The sequence below is a fragment of the Caretta caretta genome, chromosome 1 (assembly GCF_965140235.1).
Source record: "Caretta caretta isolate rCarCar2 chromosome 1, rCarCar1.hap1, whole genome shotgun sequence".
Taxonomy (NCBI): domain Eukaryota; kingdom Metazoa; phylum Chordata; order Testudines; family Cheloniidae; genus Caretta; species Caretta caretta.
In genome coordinates, this window is record NC_134206.1 from 207,355,144 (window position 1) to 207,373,650 (window position 18,507).

At 46.5% G+C, this 18,507-nt stretch overlaps 1 long non-coding RNA gene across 2 annotated transcripts in view; it reads left to right on the plus strand.

Annotated features, from left to right (window-relative positions):
- Positions 1-2,454: 2,454 nt before the first annotated feature.
- The window catches only part of LOC125630219 (uncharacterized), a 30,884-nt gene continuing 14,831 nt past the window's right edge, over positions 2,455-18,507 (plus strand). The window contains exons 1-3 of one of the 2 annotated variants that reach the window (XR_007354593.2): positions 2,455-2,759; positions 2,846-3,014; positions 6,367-7,161. This is a non-coding gene — a long non-coding RNA (uncharacterized LOC125630219). Of the gene's footprint in view, positions 2,760-2,845; positions 3,015-6,366; positions 7,162-18,507 lie in introns of those variants that run through there. The other variant, XR_012666512.1, reaches the window with a different exon arrangement.

The following is an 18,507-nucleotide window of genomic DNA, read 5'->3' on the forward strand; positions in this document are numbered from 1 at the left end:
GACACCTCACGCAAAGAAGTAGAAGAGCAGGAGCAACAGAACCATAGCACCCCACTCTCAGATTTGTAACCCAGCTGCAAACTCAACAGGATACCAGCATGAGCAGGACCTCAGGCAAACAGTAAGGGGAGAAGTGTTCTAACTCCCAGGTCATGTAGTGACTAAAACTTAATTCCACCAAGTTACCATCTTTGTCTAAGCAGGTTTCTCATCTGTAGTCAGTTTCCAGCTACTCTTGACACCTCCCCTCAGTATTGTATCTAAGGAGGACCAGCAGCTCTGCTCTGCGGAGCTCAGTTTCTGGAACAGGACAATGTTAGGCCATTAAAAAGTCCAACTGGATCACCAATAGAGTGGTCTGCCAAGTACATAATACATTATCTCAGAGCCCTCTGCTGCTACTCTGAAACCGGAAAACCAACAGGCTCCATTAGCCTTCATAGGATCATCAAAACAAGGCCATTGCCCTTTGGAATAGGAGTCCATGACCACAGTGTAATGGCCACTGTGACGCTAAGCGCACCCCAATGCCAGATGGCAAAAGGCCTCCTGGCATGTATCCGTACAACTTAGTTGACTTGACTAGCTGAATACACCTCACACACTTGTCATGATATTTATTTAAACGGTGTTTTGTAATACTGTTTGGAAACTAGCAACAAGCTAGCCGTTAATATCACTGTGAAATGTAAGTAACAATGCTGTATGTGAATTTATAGCTACTCTGATATTATGTTTGGGAGTCTGTAAATAGACCCGGGAGGCAAAACCAGCTTTTTTCCAGAGGAAGGAGAATGGCCAACACCTCTTGGGCTCAACTGAAAGATCAAATCAGGTGTGGCCAAGAACAATGGACTATGCATTTGAATCAGGGATAGCAGGAAGACCATTTCCATTGAAAAATCACAGGAAACTGAAAAATTAATATGGCAATGGCTCCCAGGTGGGTTTCCTGACTTTAAGAAAAAGCTATCTGTTGAGGATGTAAGGAAGAGCTGAAAGACTTTGGGATATCTGTCACCTGTGGGACATAAAGAAGCAGCATTCTTGGAGGTCATGAAAAGTGGCTCAACTTCACCCAGGAGGAGCTGGAAACTGACTACAGGTGAGAAACCTGCTTAGACAAAGATGGTAATTTGACAGAATTTAGTGTTAGTTACTACAAGCCCTGTTTGGTTGGGTTTTACTTGTAACCGTCTTGTCTGGCCTATTACTCGTTATTTAAATCGCTGTTCTTTGTTAATATACTTATTCTTGGTTTATTACAAAACCATTTTAGTGCTATGTATCAAATTGAAGGGTAGAATCCTCAGCCAAATTATCAGGTTGCAGAGTAGCAGCTGTGTTAGTCTGTATTCTCAAAAAGAAAAGGAGGACTTGTGGCACCTTAGAGACTAACCAATTTATTTGAGCATGAGCTTTCGTGAGCTACAGCTTATGCTCAGATAAATTTGTTAGTCTCTAAGGTGCCACAAGTCCTCCTTTTCTTATTATCAGGTTGGTGTCTCCCCTACCTCTTTGGAGGCAGTTAACTTAAACTTCTGTGAGGGGCCAATGAGAGGGACAGGACGCTGCAGGGGAGATGGTTTTGCGGAGGCTCAGGACTGGAAGGGCTGTTGGTTTCACCCTGCAAGCTGTAGCCAGGGTGAGGCCACCGTGCTGTGAGCAGGCTGCCGGTGCCAGGGCACTGAGCCAAAGCTGCACAGCACAGAAGCACCCAGGATTGCAGAGTACATGGTAACACAGCTTCCCTTACGGGTGTGGGTGAACCCCCCTAGAATCACAGGCACCTCACCAAACTCCTGCCCTATCCCTAACATTGGTTCACAACCAGCATCTGGCCAGTTCATGTATCGATCAGTGGCACAAAACATTTCCATCTCCACCATCGTTGTAGAACAATAGTTTTTGCTATTTGTGTGTGTGTGTCTCCCCCCTTCCTCTCTTCCCCCTCCCCCGCCTTACTTCGGGAAATCTGAGCTTTTTCCTCTTTGGGCTCCTTAATGAGAACTGCCAGAAGGTGGCTCTCTTATTTAGAGAGCACCGAATTAACAAAATAAAATCAGATTTTGGGAGCTCCTTTTGTATCAGAAAAATGTAGTAAGGACAGTAATTTAACATGGTTCTGCAGATCCACATGCTGTCATATCTGCAGCAGACAGTAAGTCTCTGCATAAGATGCTTTTAGAAATACCCATTATATTTAAAATACATTTCTGACCTAAATATAATTTCCATCACTTTGAATAGTCTGAGCCTAATGAATCAGCCAGGAATGACAAAAGGGAGGCTGATCCAGCTGCATGGGAACTGATTCAGCTCCACTGCAATGTGTTACAGACACTGCACTTTATCTTAGCTACACACTGTGATTGGAATACAGGGGAGAGCAAGAGCTGGGCAAATCAGCAGGAAGAAATTTTGCCCTGATCTGTTACAGAAACAGAGTGGATTGAGCCTTCAAATTAAGGCTGATCAAATGTTGTTCCATATGTGTTACATCTGCATGAGAAAAAAAGCCACATCTTACAAACAGAAAAGAGAGCAAGGTTACCATACGGCTAGATTTTCCCGACATGACCTATTTCTTTGGTAGTCTGCTCTCTCTCCGGGGGGATTTTTCAAATAACAGGAAATATCTGGGATTTTTCAAGCAGAGCACACCTTGCAGCTCAGAAAGAGCTGTCTCTGTGCTCCAGTTGGTTCCTCCCCTGCAGCCACAGCTGCTGTATCCCATCTGCCACGGCCCACCCTGCCAGGTAAGCGGAGTTGCAAGCGCCTCTTGGCTGGGCCACATGACCTGCTGCGCTGGGCTGCCAGGTGTCTGTTTTGTTTTTTTTACCAGAAAGTCCAGTTGAAAAGGGAACCCACAGTAACTGGCCTCTGCCACCAGGGGCGGGAGGAGCAGCGGCTGCTGCTGGAGCCTGGAGGAGCTGGTCTCTGCTAAGCTGATGACTCTTTACAGAGAGAGCTGGCTGGCTCTGGGACCCAGCTCCAGCCTCTCCAGCACAGAGGTAGGTACCGGTGCCGCTGCCACCCCAGGGGGTGAGGGGAATCCTGTCTGCCTACCCCACTGTGCCCTGATTTCCCCAGCCCTTGCTCTGGGGACTGACCCCCACCCCAGCCCCCTGTGCCTCGACTGGGCAGGCGGGCTGGCTCCACATCAGTTCCTCCCAGCCCGGCTCAGCAGGTGGCAGGTGAGTGCCAGGACAGGGGAGAGTGAGTGATGTGGGAGAGGAGCGTGCGGGGGTTGGGTCTGGGGGAAGAGGTGGGACTGGGGGCGGAGCCTCAGGGGCAAGAGCAGGGCCAGGTGTCCAGTTTTCAGCAATTAGAAAGCATCCCTATTGCTGCAGGGCCTCAGAGCCTGGCCAGGAGGGTTGACAGGGCCAGGCCCTGGCTCCCTGCCCTGGGGAGAGGGAGAGACCTGCAGGGAGGCGCTGACTGATGGGCTGGTGCTACTTCCCAGGCCTGCGCCAGCCACGCTACCATCATGACAGAGAGTGCAACGCTGCCCCCATCTCAAGTGTGAGGCCACAGATGCTCCCTCCAGCACCCCAAAATCCCATCCCAGTATACACACCCTTCTAACACCCCCAAATATCTCCTCCAGTACTCCAAGTACCCCTTCCTATCCCAGTGCACACACCCTTCCAGGAGCCCCCAAATACACCCTCCCAGCACACACCCCCCAGCCCTGCCAAATACCTCCCTCCATGCCCCCCAAATACTGACTCCCATCTCAGTGTGCACACCCCTCCAGCAGCCCCCAAATACCCTCTCCTGTCCCAGCACACACACACACACACACACACACACCTCCTCCTCCTCCTCCCCCCAAGTAGTGTCCTCTATTTGGGAACTCGAAATAGGGTAACCCTAAAAGAGAAGAGTGTGTCAAGTATAATAATGAAAGAGCTGCTTTGGTCATCTTGTTTATATTTTACCTGGAATCCATCACTTCAGTATCTTGTGTCCCAACTGGTTGCTGTAGAAGTGGGGATGATAATTATATTGTGAGCTAAAATAGTGAGCCGTGCTGGGAAATCTGGTTCAGATAAAGCCATGAACTGACTTATTCTTCAGCTTTATTTTTATCTCACGTCTGCTCTTTCTAACTTGAAATATGCCCGACACTGCAAACATTCAGGCATTTATGAAGCTTGTCAAATATCTTTGTGCTGGAAAGAGTAAGCTAGGCAGGTAAGGGAACTATACCAAACAGTGAAAACACAATTCAGGGAGACTAGCAGGCTCAGGAGATTTGAATGGATTACAAAGCCTTTCATTTCTTGGTTGCTGAGTCAAAACCAATCCTGGTCCATAGTGGATGTATGGAAACATTGGGGTCCATATGATAAAGAGCACACATTGATTTAATCATTTAAATTAACCAGTTCTCCATATCTCATGAATTTTGTTGAGTTTTTATCCGTACTGCTATTGCAGCAGTGCCTAGAGATCCTAACTGTAGACCAGGCCCACATTGTGCTAGGTGGCTGTACAAACAGAACAAGAGAGACAGAGTTGCTTAGCTAAAGTACAGACTGGAGAATTCTTACACAGGAAGTGAGGCTTTGACTTTGCTTTTAAGGGCAGGTGTGGCGAGTGATTCCATGATATAATGACGGTGGGACTTGGAACAGGCAGACTCCTCTTCTCTTACTGCCTGTAGAATTTGAAGCTAGTTCTCCAGAGGGAGAAAGCTAGTGTGCACATGACCCTAGTGGGCCATTAAGCACACTGAGCCCACCCTGCAGTGTTTGCCCTATTGGCCGGAGTTCCCAGACCCAGTAACGCTTGTAAAGGACTTTGGCAATGAAGTCACACTGGGCTGGTTGTCCACTTGAGCTCACTTATTCTCTTTTTCCTGCACGACAAAAAGGGCTGATGGGATTTTCGTGGAGCTTATTTTTTATTCTTCTCATCTCTTCGAAATATTTGGAGTTGCTGAATTTCTCATGATCCATTTCCTTGCTGCTAACAAGATTTTTTTTTTCTTCAAGTGCAAATGAGACTGTGAAATTATTTTAGGGAGCCAGAACTGTTCTCCCTCCCCTGTCACCATAATTACAATTACTTTGCTTCCTTACAGGAAGATGGGTGTGCTTTGAACATCCATCACTGTCGCTAGTGATTTCTTTGGAGAAGATTGGAGAGGGCTGGGATAAGAGGGAATGTGTCTACTTTAACAATGACTTTTGTTGAGAGATGTTTCGTTGTTGCACACTCTCCCAGGCCATGTGTTTATGGGGAAAAAAATCTTAAAATTTGAATTGAACAAAAATGAGGGGCTATAAAGATGAGAAATATAGGATATGCTATGGTTGAATGAACCCATAATCCAGCTAGCCTGATATGCGGTTCTGTTTCAGACATATTCCTTTACCAGATACTTCCAAGGAATGGGGAAATTTTCACAGTGCACATAACAGTCTAATGTTATATGACGGGGAAAGTCCCAGTTAATGATCAACAACAATAAAGTCACTGCATGCCTGTTTTAATGGTTTAATCCTTTTTCATCTAGCTAAAGTATTTGGTTCAATAATATCCCGCAGCAGCAAGTTGTAAAAGTTAGTTCAATATTGCATTAAAAAGTATTTCCTTTGATCCTTTGAGAATTAATTGCGATTTTAAAAAATTATTGTGATTAATCACAGGTTTAATCACACTGTTAAACAATAGACTACCAATTGAAATTTATTAAATATTTTGGATGTTTTTCCACATTTTCAAATATATTGTAGTATGTGTTATAATTGAAATCAAAGTGTATATTATTTTTGATTACAAATATTTGCACTATAAAAATGATAAAAGAAATACTATTTTTCAATTGACCTACAAGTACTGCAGTGCAATCTCTTTCTTGTGAAAGTGCAGTTTACAAATGTAGATATTCTTTGTTGCATAACTGCCCTCAAAAACAAAACAATGTAAAACTTCAGAGCCTACAAGTCCATTCAGTCCTACTTCTTGCTCAGCCAATCACTCAGACAAACAAGTTTGTTTACATTTACAGGAGATAATGCTGCCCGCTTCTTATTTACAATGTCACCAGAAACTGAGACCAGGCAGTTCCATGGCACTTTTGCAGCCGGTATTGCAAGGTGTTTATGTGCCAGATATGCTAAACATTCGTATGCCCCTTCATGCTTCGGCCACCATTCCAGAGGACATGCTTCCATGTTGATGATTCTCGTTAAAAAAATAATGCATTAATTAAATTTGTGACTGAACTCCTTGAGGGAGAATTGTATGTCTTCTGTTCTGTTTTACCCGCATTCTGCCATATATTTCATGTTATAGCAGTCTTGGATGATGACCCAACACGTGTTGTTCATTTTAAGAATACTTTCATTGCAGATTTGACAAAATGCAAAGAAGATACCAGTGTGAGATTTCTAAAGATAGCTACAGCACTCGACCCAAGGTTTAAGAATCTGAAGTGCCTTCCAAAGTCTGAGAGGGACAAGGTGTGGAGCATGTTTTCAGAAGTCTTAAAAGAGCAACACTCCCATGTGGAAACTACAGAACCCGAACCTCCTAAAAGGAAAATCAACCTTCTGCTGGTGGCATCTGACTCAGATAATGAAAATGAACGTGCGTCGATCCACGTTGCTTTGGATTGTTATCAAGCAGAATTCGTCATCAGCATGGACACGTGTCCCCTGGAATGGTGGTTGAAGCATGGAGGAACATATGAATCTTTAGCACATCTGGCATGTAAATATCTTGCAATACCAGCTACAGCAGTGCCACGAGAACACCTGGTGGCACTATAAACTTTCAGGTGGCACTATAAACAAGAAGTAGGCAGCATTATCTCCTGCAAATACGAACAAGTTTGTTTACCTGAGCGATTGGCTGAGCAAGAAGTAGGAGTGGGTGGACTTGCAGGCTCTAAAATTTTACATTGTTTTATTTTTAATGCAGTTTTTTGTACATAATTCTACATTTGTAAGTTCAGCTTCCATGATAAAGAGATTGCACTACAGTATTTATATTAGGTGAACTGAAAAATACTATTTCTTTTGTTTTTTACAGTGCAAATACTTGTAATCAAAAATAAAGTGAGTACTGTACACTTTGTATTGTGTTATAATTGAAATCAATATATTTGAAAATGTAGAAAACATCCAAAATATTTAAATAAATGGTATTCTCTTATTGTTTAACAGTACGATTAATCACGATTAATTTTTTTAATTGCTTAACAGCCCTAAAATAAATCCAATCACTTGGCTGGGCTTCCCAATTCCCCTGAAACTCCTTTTACTTGAGAGTTGATAGATATAGAATTTTGTGCTATTAGACAGGCGCTGCAGATCACTAATCTAGACAGCCACCCAACTGTAATTATTCCCAAGTAAATAATAAAAGAGTTTATTTTAATAAACTATGTGCATGGTGAAATCTGTATTTAGGCTAGTCTGGGACAGGTGTCACCATCACCTTGTCCAACTTTTCAATATTTGTTTGATTTTTACTTTTGCATTTCTCTACTCAACTTAAAACTAGCACTGGGATCTTTGTTACAGCAATGGACTAGGAAAGGTTTGCTCTGAATCAAGGGCCCTCTGACTTGGCATTGTTCTAATGAGTTCCTTGTGGAAATTGTTCATTTACATGCTAATGGAGTCTGCTCCAAGAAAGGTGTTACCTAACTTATTAGAAATACACAAAACAAATTAAATGAATAACATGCATGAAAGGTTATTTGTTCAGGTGGCCAGAAATGAAAGAGAGATGGCACTTGAAATGATTGGAGCCTGTTTATGGGGAAATTTATACATTGATTTATGTTTGCAATGGACACACAAACCTCTCTCTGACTAGGAAATAAGAGAGAGTCAACTTGTCCGAAGTCGGCTGGAAAGGAGGGAATTGTATATTCTCTGCTCCATTTGTGATGCATGTTGGACAGGAGAGGTGACCAAGTGGAACCTTTCCATACCCTGCACAAGAAAGCCCTTAGGGCTAATAGGCAACTGTCAAACAACAGCTGTTGGGTTCTCACCAAAATAAAAACAGAGCCACTCAACACAGCCTCATGGTCAATGGTATCAAAGACTGTTTGATGGATCTAAATGATTCCATATGGGACACCAAATGTTTTTTTCCATCCGTAGAAGGTGGTCAACATCCACTGAGACCAATGCAGTCTTTGTGCCATGCCTCTGATGTATGCAGCTAAGTAGCTATGTTTTTGTTTTTGTTGCACTTCCCCTTTGCGTTTCTCAGAGTCTATCGTCTGTGGGGGCAGCTGCCATTTTGTGATGCAGAACTGATGCAGCATATTAGAGGGGAACCACATACACACTGTGCTTTCCCTTTGGAGACTTTACTTCTGTTCTTGTTTTTGTCAATTTTTTTCCTCAATTGAAAATAAAATTGAGTCAAACTGGGAAAAAAAAAAGTTCATTCCTTATGTTGGAGAAAAATTAACAATATCCAGGACTACAGCTTGACAGAAGGGGATTAAAGAAAACTGACTCTTAAATTGCTTTGCCACAGGAGGCTCAATAACCTTCCCTCAAAAGGGAAGACTGGAGACAAGGGCTATAACTAGTGAGATTGTCTGCATCAAGAGATGACTTCTTGAGCAAGGGCCTAAAAGCTGCTTATCTGAGAGAAGCTGGCACCTTGCCCTCACTGAGGCAAGCTATTAACATTCTCAACCAACAGTAGATTATGATTCTCCATTTGGCCTTGATTGTACAAGCAGGCTGGAGCCCCTTAGCACATCTGGAATTTTAGTGACTATAGTGTGTATTCTCTGTAGACCTATTGTGGCTGATGGACAGAGAGAATAAAACACCTTTTACTAGTTCCAATCACAAGAATTCTCTTAGCTCATGTGTTTTTGGAGCTAAAGAAGGATGGATCTAGACCCAGTCGAGGGGGAGTTACATAATAATTGTCTTGTTTTCTGCACCTCTTTGATTTGTTACACAAATAATTTCCCCTGCCTTTTGGGACAAAACCTGCTGGATGCAACAGAGAAATCCAGTCTTTTATACCCCCAACCAGCTCTAAAATCTACAGCTGTGGCTGGAGCATGGTCCCAGAACCTTTGTGGAGTTTTGCATTTCAACATTTGTTCTCCGAGAACAGCTTGTGCCTATGGGAAGTGAATCGGAGAAGGAATAGCATGAGAGCAATAAACAGGCCACTTGTCTTCAGCATAATCACAGCCCAGCATTCTGGAGCGGGTGCAGGGAGACATAGTGGCTTTTATATATGTATTTAATGAAACATTGGAGATATTCCTCTCATCTGAACTGACTTATACTCTGAGGAGGATACAGAAAACACTCCTATCCATGCACCATAGGAGCACTAAGAAGTGACCTCCCATAATGAAAGAGACAATTACTTTTACTTGGTTACAGATTTTTCTAACCTGATTTTGACTTTACTAGCATCAAAGACTAATTATTACCGAGGTCTCCGGAGCTGGTTCGTTAGCAATTCTAAATGAAAGTCGCTCTGGTAGCAGTGATCCTTCTTTAGCTGCTCTTAGCCTTGAGCTGCTTTCAGGAAGAGGCTCAGTCTGTGGTTACATGAATGCCAGGGACATTTTTTGCTCTCTCTGGCTGTGTGCTGGACTGCTTGGCTTACTGTGTGGCCATGACATGCTGTAGTGTGTGGGGCCCAACAGCCACTGCCTAGCACCAAAGGCAAAGCTGTGACACAAGAACTAAAAAAAACAAATCATCCACAAATGAAGGGATTGAATGACTCCAGGACTTGATAACGAATCACTGTGACCAGTGCATAGCACCATCCTGCAGTGAGCTAACCATGATACTGTCGAATGCCAGTCTGGTGGCCCTATATGACTTCAGTTGCGTGAGACCCAGTTCATTTCCTAGCACAGAGGTATTCAGACCTCAAAAACCCCTCCCACAAATGTCATCAATTGCCTACTTTACTGGCAATCTCAGCCAAATACCAAAGGGGCCATGGAGACAGAGTTCCTAGAGGTGGCCCCTCTAGGGCAAAGGCACATTGGCAGGATAGGATGTGAATGAAACTTGGAGTGTTTTACCTTAGGTACCATCAGTGTTTAGATGCCACAGTGGTAGGTGCCTTACATGGCTGTAATAGATACTAGTTGTGTGGCTAGGCAATGGGCATTAGTCGCCAGGCTTCTCAATTCAGAACCTCACATTAGCGTGAGATTCACTAGGAACAAACTGAAAGGGTTAAAAATGGGGCATGTTAAATGTAGCAGGCAGTCGGATCGTGCAGCTGTAGCTCACGTGCACTTACGCCATGTCAATGCCCAAACTTTGCAACACTTAGGGCAGCTCTTTAGGACCTTTCTTGAAAAGTAAATCAAAGTGAAATGAAAACAGCACGCTAGAATTGGGTCCAAGCCAGGCAATTCAGGTTAGGAATTCAACCCCCCAAGAAAGTGAGGGTGTTCTGGCTCTGATCAGTCTTTGCAAAAATCCCAACCCAAGGCTTTGACCAAGGTGTGCTATTGAGGAATAGCTCAGGCCTCTTAAGGTCATGAGCTATTTTCTGAGCGATGACCACCTGTCTTGGTGTCAGAACAAACCAAATGGCTGGACACTTTTTGGGGAAGAGCGGAGTGACACCTTTCATTTTGCTGATGACCCCTTGTATGCCTCAGCCCTGAAATAAAGTCTTCATCCTTCCCACTGAAAATCTGTAATATCGAGCCCTGAATGGCATAGGAGGGCTCCTTGAATTTTCATTTCAGAACTGGGAAAATGGTGCAGGGTGTGACATTACACTCCATACTCTTTATGAAATATGCTTATGATATGGATATGGCATAAATGAGATATACTTCATGTAAGATGGCCCATGTGACATATCATTGGAAAGCTTATGATTTACTGAACGTGATTATCCAATGTGTATGCCTGTATCATTTCTGAAGTTAGGAATATTGTATTTCAAATGTGCTACTTTGGGTGTCACCCACAACTAGCCCTTCAGGTACAACAATGAAAAAGCCAGACAGGGCTGATGGCCCATTAGCAAAGTCAATGGACTGTGAAAGGGCTTAGTCTTCCTGTGGAAGCTCCAGACAGCCTACGAGTAATGGCTGCTACAGCCCTGCAGAGACCTGGGTCTGAGTCACCTGGTACTGGACACCCCACACTCCCTGGAATGCCAACGTTTTTCCACTGGAAGACAAAGGGTTCCTGCCATACACAAAAGCTATATAAGGCAAGGGAGTGACATCATCATGGTTCTCCTCTGCCTCCCTGCCCAAAGAGGAGAGTAAACCAAAGAGACACAGTAAAACACCTGGAAACAAGAACTGAACTGTGGGAAGAAGAGTTGAGCCCAGGCTAGGTGGTTGTCCAGCCTGTGAGTAATAATACCTGAAGTTTCAAGCGGCAGGCTAATGCAGCTGGCTTTCAAGAATCCCTGTAATCTGCCTGAAACAACTTTTAGGGTGAGAAATTGCTATTTGTAGCCAATTTCTTTAGTCAATCAAGCTTAGTTTGCATGTTTTGTTTTATTGTTTAGTAATCTGCTTTTTTCTGTTTGCTATCCCTTTAACCACTTAAAATCTGCCTTTTATAGGTAATACATTTATTTTGTTTATTATTAAACCCATTTTGTGCAATTTCTAACTGGGGGGCGGCAAGGAGGCGTGCACATCTCTCTTCAGTTTGAGGAAGAGGGTGAATTTATATGAGCTTGTGCTGTGCAGATTTTTTCCATATTGCGCAAGACAATATATCTTTGGGTCTGCACTCTAAGGAAGGTGGGCACCTGAGTGCTGGGGCAAGTCCTTTTGGCTGAGTCTTTCCAGAGCCGATCTCTGTGTCTCTGTCTTTCTGCAGTGGGGTATGGCCCTGCCTGTGTCTGTGCTAGAGGAGGCTTAAGAGTCTGGCTCAGCAAGACAGGTTAAAGGGGGCCCATGCTGGCAGAACAGTCGAGCTCAGTGGTATCTCAGCACATCAAGTGGTACCTTGAAAGGGAGCAACCTGTCACAGAGGGCAATGGTTTCTTTATTATGATGGTATTCTTTATCATTGCAAATACACCTGAAGTGTGCTAGCTTCAATGAGGCCAGGATTTCCCTCTAGGTGGAGCTTTCTGCAGGAATCCTGTAGGCTTTCATCATTGTGTCTTCTGGAAATTGCACAATATGCAGATCATTGCAACAAGATCTGCCTTCCAAATCAGCTACCTTGTTCTAAAAAAAGCAAACGCAATGCTTTGGCTGTTCTTCTGGTTTCAGTGCGTTGAGGCTCCTGGATGGTGCCTCTCAGCAAATTCTTGGTTCTGTGTCACCTGTGTAGCACTCAGTCCCTGAAGAGCACCCTGCCTGGGTCCAACTGTACTTTAATCTTCAGGATGTCCTTTGACATTATTTTTATTAAAAAAAGTGTTTGAGACTGCTCCCAGAGGGAGGCCCCAAGCTCCTGCTCTGCCTCCATAATGTCCATTTTAAGCAGGCTTCCTGAAAGCTTTGGCTTTTGGCTGCTGTTGGTCCTCTGGGGAAGTTAAAGATCGTGGCGCCATGGTTACAAACAATACAAGAAACTGCCTGGCAAAAATATTTTAAAAACCAAAGGCTAATTCCTTTCTGTTTTAAAAGAGACGGGACATGAGGCTGGTGGGGGGCTCACTCCAATGCAGCCATCCCTTCACTGGCTCCATCAGGAATTGAAATGGCAGTCATTAAATGGCCCGTAAGGAAGATGACATCAGAAGTGTCAAAACACTTTTTAAAAATGAGAACCTCTGCCTCGCTCTGGCCCTGCTGCTTCCTTCTCTGGGTGGGAGCGACACTGCAACAGACATGTCTTTACCAATTAACAAATATTGCATTTAACAAGAATAAAACTCATCACAGTAGCTCAGCCCCAATCACAAGAGAGCTCATCTTGACTCAGACACAGAAAGCCAGAGTGTCACTGCAGTAAAAGGTCAGAATTCATCAGTGTACATGTAAGACACCATCAGCCAGTTCCCCCAATTAACTTGACGGCCTGGCTCGGAGCTATTACTGTTCAAATAGAAGGCTTCTCAGCAGGTACCAAAACAATTTCCCTTCCCAGTTAGCAGCTGGTTGTAGCCTGAGGTAGGGACCCCTGAGTTAGTGATTACTGGAACCCATATTCAGGTTCACAACTTCATCCCTTTACAAATTCACTTGAGAGGATGGTGTGAGGAAGTATATGATTCTGATTGCATAGGAGACCTACATTCATAAACCATTACAGGGCACCTTTTCAGACAAACATGCAGGTAAACTTGTGCACCTCATTATTTACTAGTATCTAATACTCTGCCCCAAGGAGCTCAAATCTCTCTGAGGTGGGTGGGTATCTATCCATCTATTTCAGTCTACCCCCTGACTCTTTGCTTGATTTTTATCAGCCCAGAAGCACTGGCAGCAGAATTTATATATGTGTAAGGGGCCAACCCTTACTAAAACTCAGTGGTGGTTTTCGTTTGGCTAACTCCCAGTACCAAAAGAAAGGGGAAAGGTTTTTGGGAAATCGGGACCCTGAGACTGACAGTCACCAGGAACAATGGGGAGAGGCCAATGCTCCAGGTCAGCCTGATTGATAGGGTGGGCAGGTTAATCAGGGAGTCAGGAGGCCAGGGGGTCCCATCCTCTGTGTTAGGTGGAATTGACAGGGTCAGACAGAGTAGGGCTGAGATAAGGAGAGAGCCAGAGCAGAGCCGTGCCAGCCAGAGAGAACCAGGAAGCAGGTCAGTGTTGGGAGCAGAGCTGCAACAATAAAAGCCAGAGAAGCAGCCCAGGAAGCAGATCCATGCTGGGAGCAGAGCCAGAGAAGCAGCCCAGGAAGCAGATCCATGCTGGGAGCAGAGCCAGAGAAGCAGCCCAGAGAGCAGGCCTGTACTGGGAGGAGAGCTGCAGCAATCAGAGCCAGAGAAGCAGCCTAGGAAGCAGGTCGGTGCTGGGAGAGCCACAGAAGCCAGTGCTGGATTAACCTCTTGTGGTCCCAGTGCCAAACGTTTTGTGGGCCCCCCATGGGAGCAATGGAGCATGGCACAGGGAGGTTGGTCCCAGGAGCAAGGGACCAGCCAGGAGCATTGGGGCATGACATGGGCGGCCCCACTTCTCCCAGCCCAGTGCAAGGGCACTGTATACAAACTGGCAGTTGCCAGACGCATACTGGGCCACCCAGCCCTGCACTGCCAGCGTGCCCCTTCCCCTCAGGGGTGGGCCCATGCCGTGCCACACAGCCCCCAACTTCCTATGCCCAGCAGCCCCCCCACAGACCCTCCACCACAAATGAACAGCACCCTGCACACCACCACTCCTGCCAAGCACCCCTCCACAGCCCCACCACTACTGCCCAATGCACTTCCCCACAGCCCCACCACCACAACTACACAGCAGCCCAATCAGACCCCCCCACTACCCAGCATCCCAACACAGACCTCCCCCACTGCCTAGCACCCAAAACACACACACCTCCCCCGCAGCCCCACTGCCTCACAGCCCAGTACCCCCCACATATTCCCAGAGACCTCACACCCTGCCCCCGCCCTCCCGGCCACACTCACCGGCCCTGCTGGGAGGTGACTGCATCTGCCAGGCTGAGCGGGCAGCGCGGCCAGGGCCGGTCCAGTGCCACGGCGGGGAATCGCTCTGGCCTCTCGGGAGTGGCGCGATCAGCCAGGCCCGGGTCTGCCCCCACTTCGGCTGGGCTCCCTCAGGACCCACTTGCCTGGAGGTAGGGTGATCATACGTCTCCGTTTGGCCGGGACAGTTCCCTTTTTAAGCTCTGTCCCAGCTGTCCCGACTTTTTTGACAAAAATGGGCATTTGTCCTGTTTGCTCTTGCCAACTGATCAGTTGGCAAGAGCAAACGAAAAAATACCCAGTTTACCAAAAATGTCCGGTGCACCTCCTTAGCGGGGCGTGGAAGAACGTGTGTATGTGCGGGTGTGGCGACGTGAGGTGTCAGGCAGTGAGGCCTGGGGGATCAGCCCCTGGTAGAGTGGAGCTTGCGGGGCTTGGGGGCCAGCCCAGCCCCTGGCAGTGGTGTGGGAGGAGCTCAGGGTGTGTGTCAGCCCCAGCTCCTGGCAGCGGTGTGGGGAGCTGGGGCGGGGGAGGGGTCAGGCCCAGTCCTGGCAATGGCATACAGAGAGCTCAGGGAGGGAGAGGGGTCAGCCCCCGTTTCTGGCCACGGCATGTGGAGCTTGGTGGGGGTCAGCCCCTGGCCACAGCATGTGGTGCTTGGGGGGGGGGGGGTCAGCCCCTGGCCACGTCATGGGGAGCTTGGGGGAAGGGGTCAGCCCCTGGCTGCGTGGAGTTTTGGGTGGGGGTCAGCAGCCCCAGCCAGGTTGCACGGGGCTCCGGTTCTCTCAGCTCCAGCTGCAGCCCAGGGGGCTGGAGGCAGAGCAGCAGCCGTGCTGAGGCAGAGTGGAGCTGGAGCTGAGGCTTGAGCAGTCCAGAGCTGCGTGTGGTGAGCAGCTTGGGGAAGCGAGGGGGACCCTGGGCAGGGGACCCAGCGCACGGAAACATCCCCTGCCAAGAGGCCTTGCAGGCCAGACTTGGAGGGGGATCGTAACCCCAACACGGGGGGTTGATGCTGGGAAGAAGGGTCCTGCCACCAAGAGCCTGAGGGTGTGTGGCCACCACCAGAGCAAGTGTCCAACCTGCGGCATCCCTGCAGCACAGCCAGGGCCTGAGAAGGAGGCCTCCTGGGATGTGTGAGGAACAGACTGTGAACTTCCCTTATGTTCCAGAGACGCTGGTTGTGATGTCCCCGTGCCACAGAGTGGGGTGACGTGTTTTCCTTTAACCTTTCCCATTTTTTCCTTATTTTTTTTAATTGATTGCTGTTTAATAAATTGTATTTGCTTTGAACTGTATGTAATGATTAGTGGGTCAGGGAAGTGTCCAGTGCAGAGAGGGCACCCCGGAGTGGGGACACCCTAGCCCCTGCCCTAAGTGACCACAACAAGGTTGGGGGTCGAGCCCCCCAGGAATCCTGGGCCCAACCTTGCTGGGGTTACGAGGACTCTGCCGCACGGAAGAGTGGAAGGGGAGCCCTTGAGATCAGGCAGGCCTCTGGATAAAGAAAGTGGGAGTGAGGACTCAGATCTTTTCACTAACCCATTTCACCGGGGTGGTGTATAAGCCAAGAAAATTCCCACAACAGCAGGACCATTCCTCCGCTTACATAATTGGCATCACGAACAGGATCCTATTCACAGGGTCCACCCCATTGGTTTACTGGTTGAGTTCTGGTAGCACTGTCCAGGCCTGGTTGAGAACCCTACCATGGCTGGAATTGAAGAACTACAGGCCCAGTTTGCTGAACTTCAGTGCAGATTATCAGACCAAGCTGAGGCATTTAAACAAGCTAGAACTGAACAGAGAGAAGCCTTATCGTTGGCTAAGTCAGTAATAGACCAACAGGCAGCAGAAGCTAAGAAACCCCCTAATATTTATGTCCATGAGAGCAGAAGGTCAAAGAGTTTGGTGGCTTCCCGACTAGACCCGGAGACATTGCGGTAGAGGAGTGGGTCAAGTCTGTGAAGGCAGCTCTGCGTGTGCTAAGAGTATCTGAAGAAGATTGTGTGGACTTCATAGAGGAACACCTCAAGGGCCAGGCCAAGGCCACATTAAAGTTCCTGGCAATGGCAGAAAAGAAGGATGTGGAAAAGGTATTTGAACTCCTTCTAGAAGTGTATGGAGACAAGGTACCTATGGGAACCCAACTAGAGGAGTTCTCTGAGAGAAAGCAGGAGCCTGGTGAAACTGTCCAGGCATAGGTGTATGACCTCCAGGAGAGAATGAGCAAAGTGGAGTGGCGAGACAAGAACAGGAGTACTTGTGGCACCTTAGAAACTAACCAATTTATTTGAGCATAAGCTTTCGTGAGCTACAGCTCACTTCATCGGATGCACTCAGTAGAAAATACAGTAGGGAGATTTATATACATAGAGAACATGAAATAATGGGTGTTACAAGAGCGTAACAAGAGTGATCACTTAAGGTGAACTATTACCAGCAGGAGAGCGGGGGGGGGGAGGGGCGACCTTTTGTAGTGATAATCAAGGTGGGCCATTTCCAACAGTTGACAAGAACGTCTGAGGAACAGTGTGTGGGGGGAAATAAACATGGGGAAATAGTTTTACTTTGTGTAATGACCCATCCACTCCCAGTCTCTATTCAAGCCTAAGTTAATTGCAAATTAATTCCAATTCAGCAGTCTCTTGTTGGAATCTGTTTCTGAAGTTTTTTTGTTGAAGAATTGCAACTTTTGGGTCTGTAATCGAGTGACCAAAGAGACTGAAGTGTTCTCCGACTGGTTTTTGAATGTTATAATTCTTGACGTCTGATTTGTGTCCATTTATTCTTTTACGTAGAGACTGTCCAGTTTGACCAATGTACATGGCAGAGGGGCATTGCTGGCACGTGATGGCATATATCACATTGGTAGATGTGCAGGTGAACGAGCCTCTGATTAGTGTGGCTGATGTGATTAGGCCCTATGATGTGTCCCCAGAATAGATATGTGGACACAGTTGGCAACGGGCTTTGTTGCAAGGATACGTTCCTGGGTTAGTGGTTCTGTTGTGTGGTGTGTGGTTGCTGGTGAGTATTTGCTTCAGGTTGGGGGGCTGTCTGTAAGCAAGGACTGGCTTATTAGTTCTATGTAGTTTTTTAATGAATATTGTCATGTATAGTATAAAGAAGTAGACATGGAATGTTAAATACGTTAAATGTTCTTTTGTTGATAATGTTTTTTTATTTGACATGATGTGGGTATATGTTGTTAATATGGGGCTCGGATGTACTGGTGTCAATATTGTGGCTGTGGCAGAATTTTAGTAAGGGGGAATGTAAGGGGGACTGTTGGCTCCTTACTAAAACTCAGTAGGAGGTTTTTGGCTAGCTCCCAGTACTAAATGAGAAGGGAAAGGTTGATGGGAAATCAGGACCCTGAAACTGACAGTCCCCAGGAGCAATGGGGAGAGGCCAGTGCTCCAGGTCAGCCTGATTGACACGATGGGCAGGCTAATGAGGGAGTCAGGAGGCCAGGGGGGTCCCATCTTCTGTGTGAGTTGGAATTGCCAGGGTCAGACAGAGTTGGGCCGAGCTAAGGAGAGAGCAGGAGCCAGAAAGCGGCAGAATGTAATTCTCTGAGCTGCAATGAGGCCAGGACATCAGTGTGTCAAGAGATCCTTAGTGACTATCAGTGGTCAGGGCTTCGGTTTTATATCGCACCAGAAAGGTGGTAACTCCAGCAGCACTGCACCCCCAGCATTATTCTGGGGAAATGGTCAAATACTGAAATGGCACAGCATCCCCTAGTGAGCTATTTCTAATGGACTTGATTCCAGATTGTGTTAATTAACATCATGATAACTGTCCACCAGGAACCAGACTACGACAACCTGCAGATTTCAGCCCACTAAACTGTCCACTGATGGTAACAGCTATACTGTACTGGATTCAAATCGGTGAAGCTACTGGGGAAAGGCTCTACTGCTCAGTGTCAATCCTCTGACC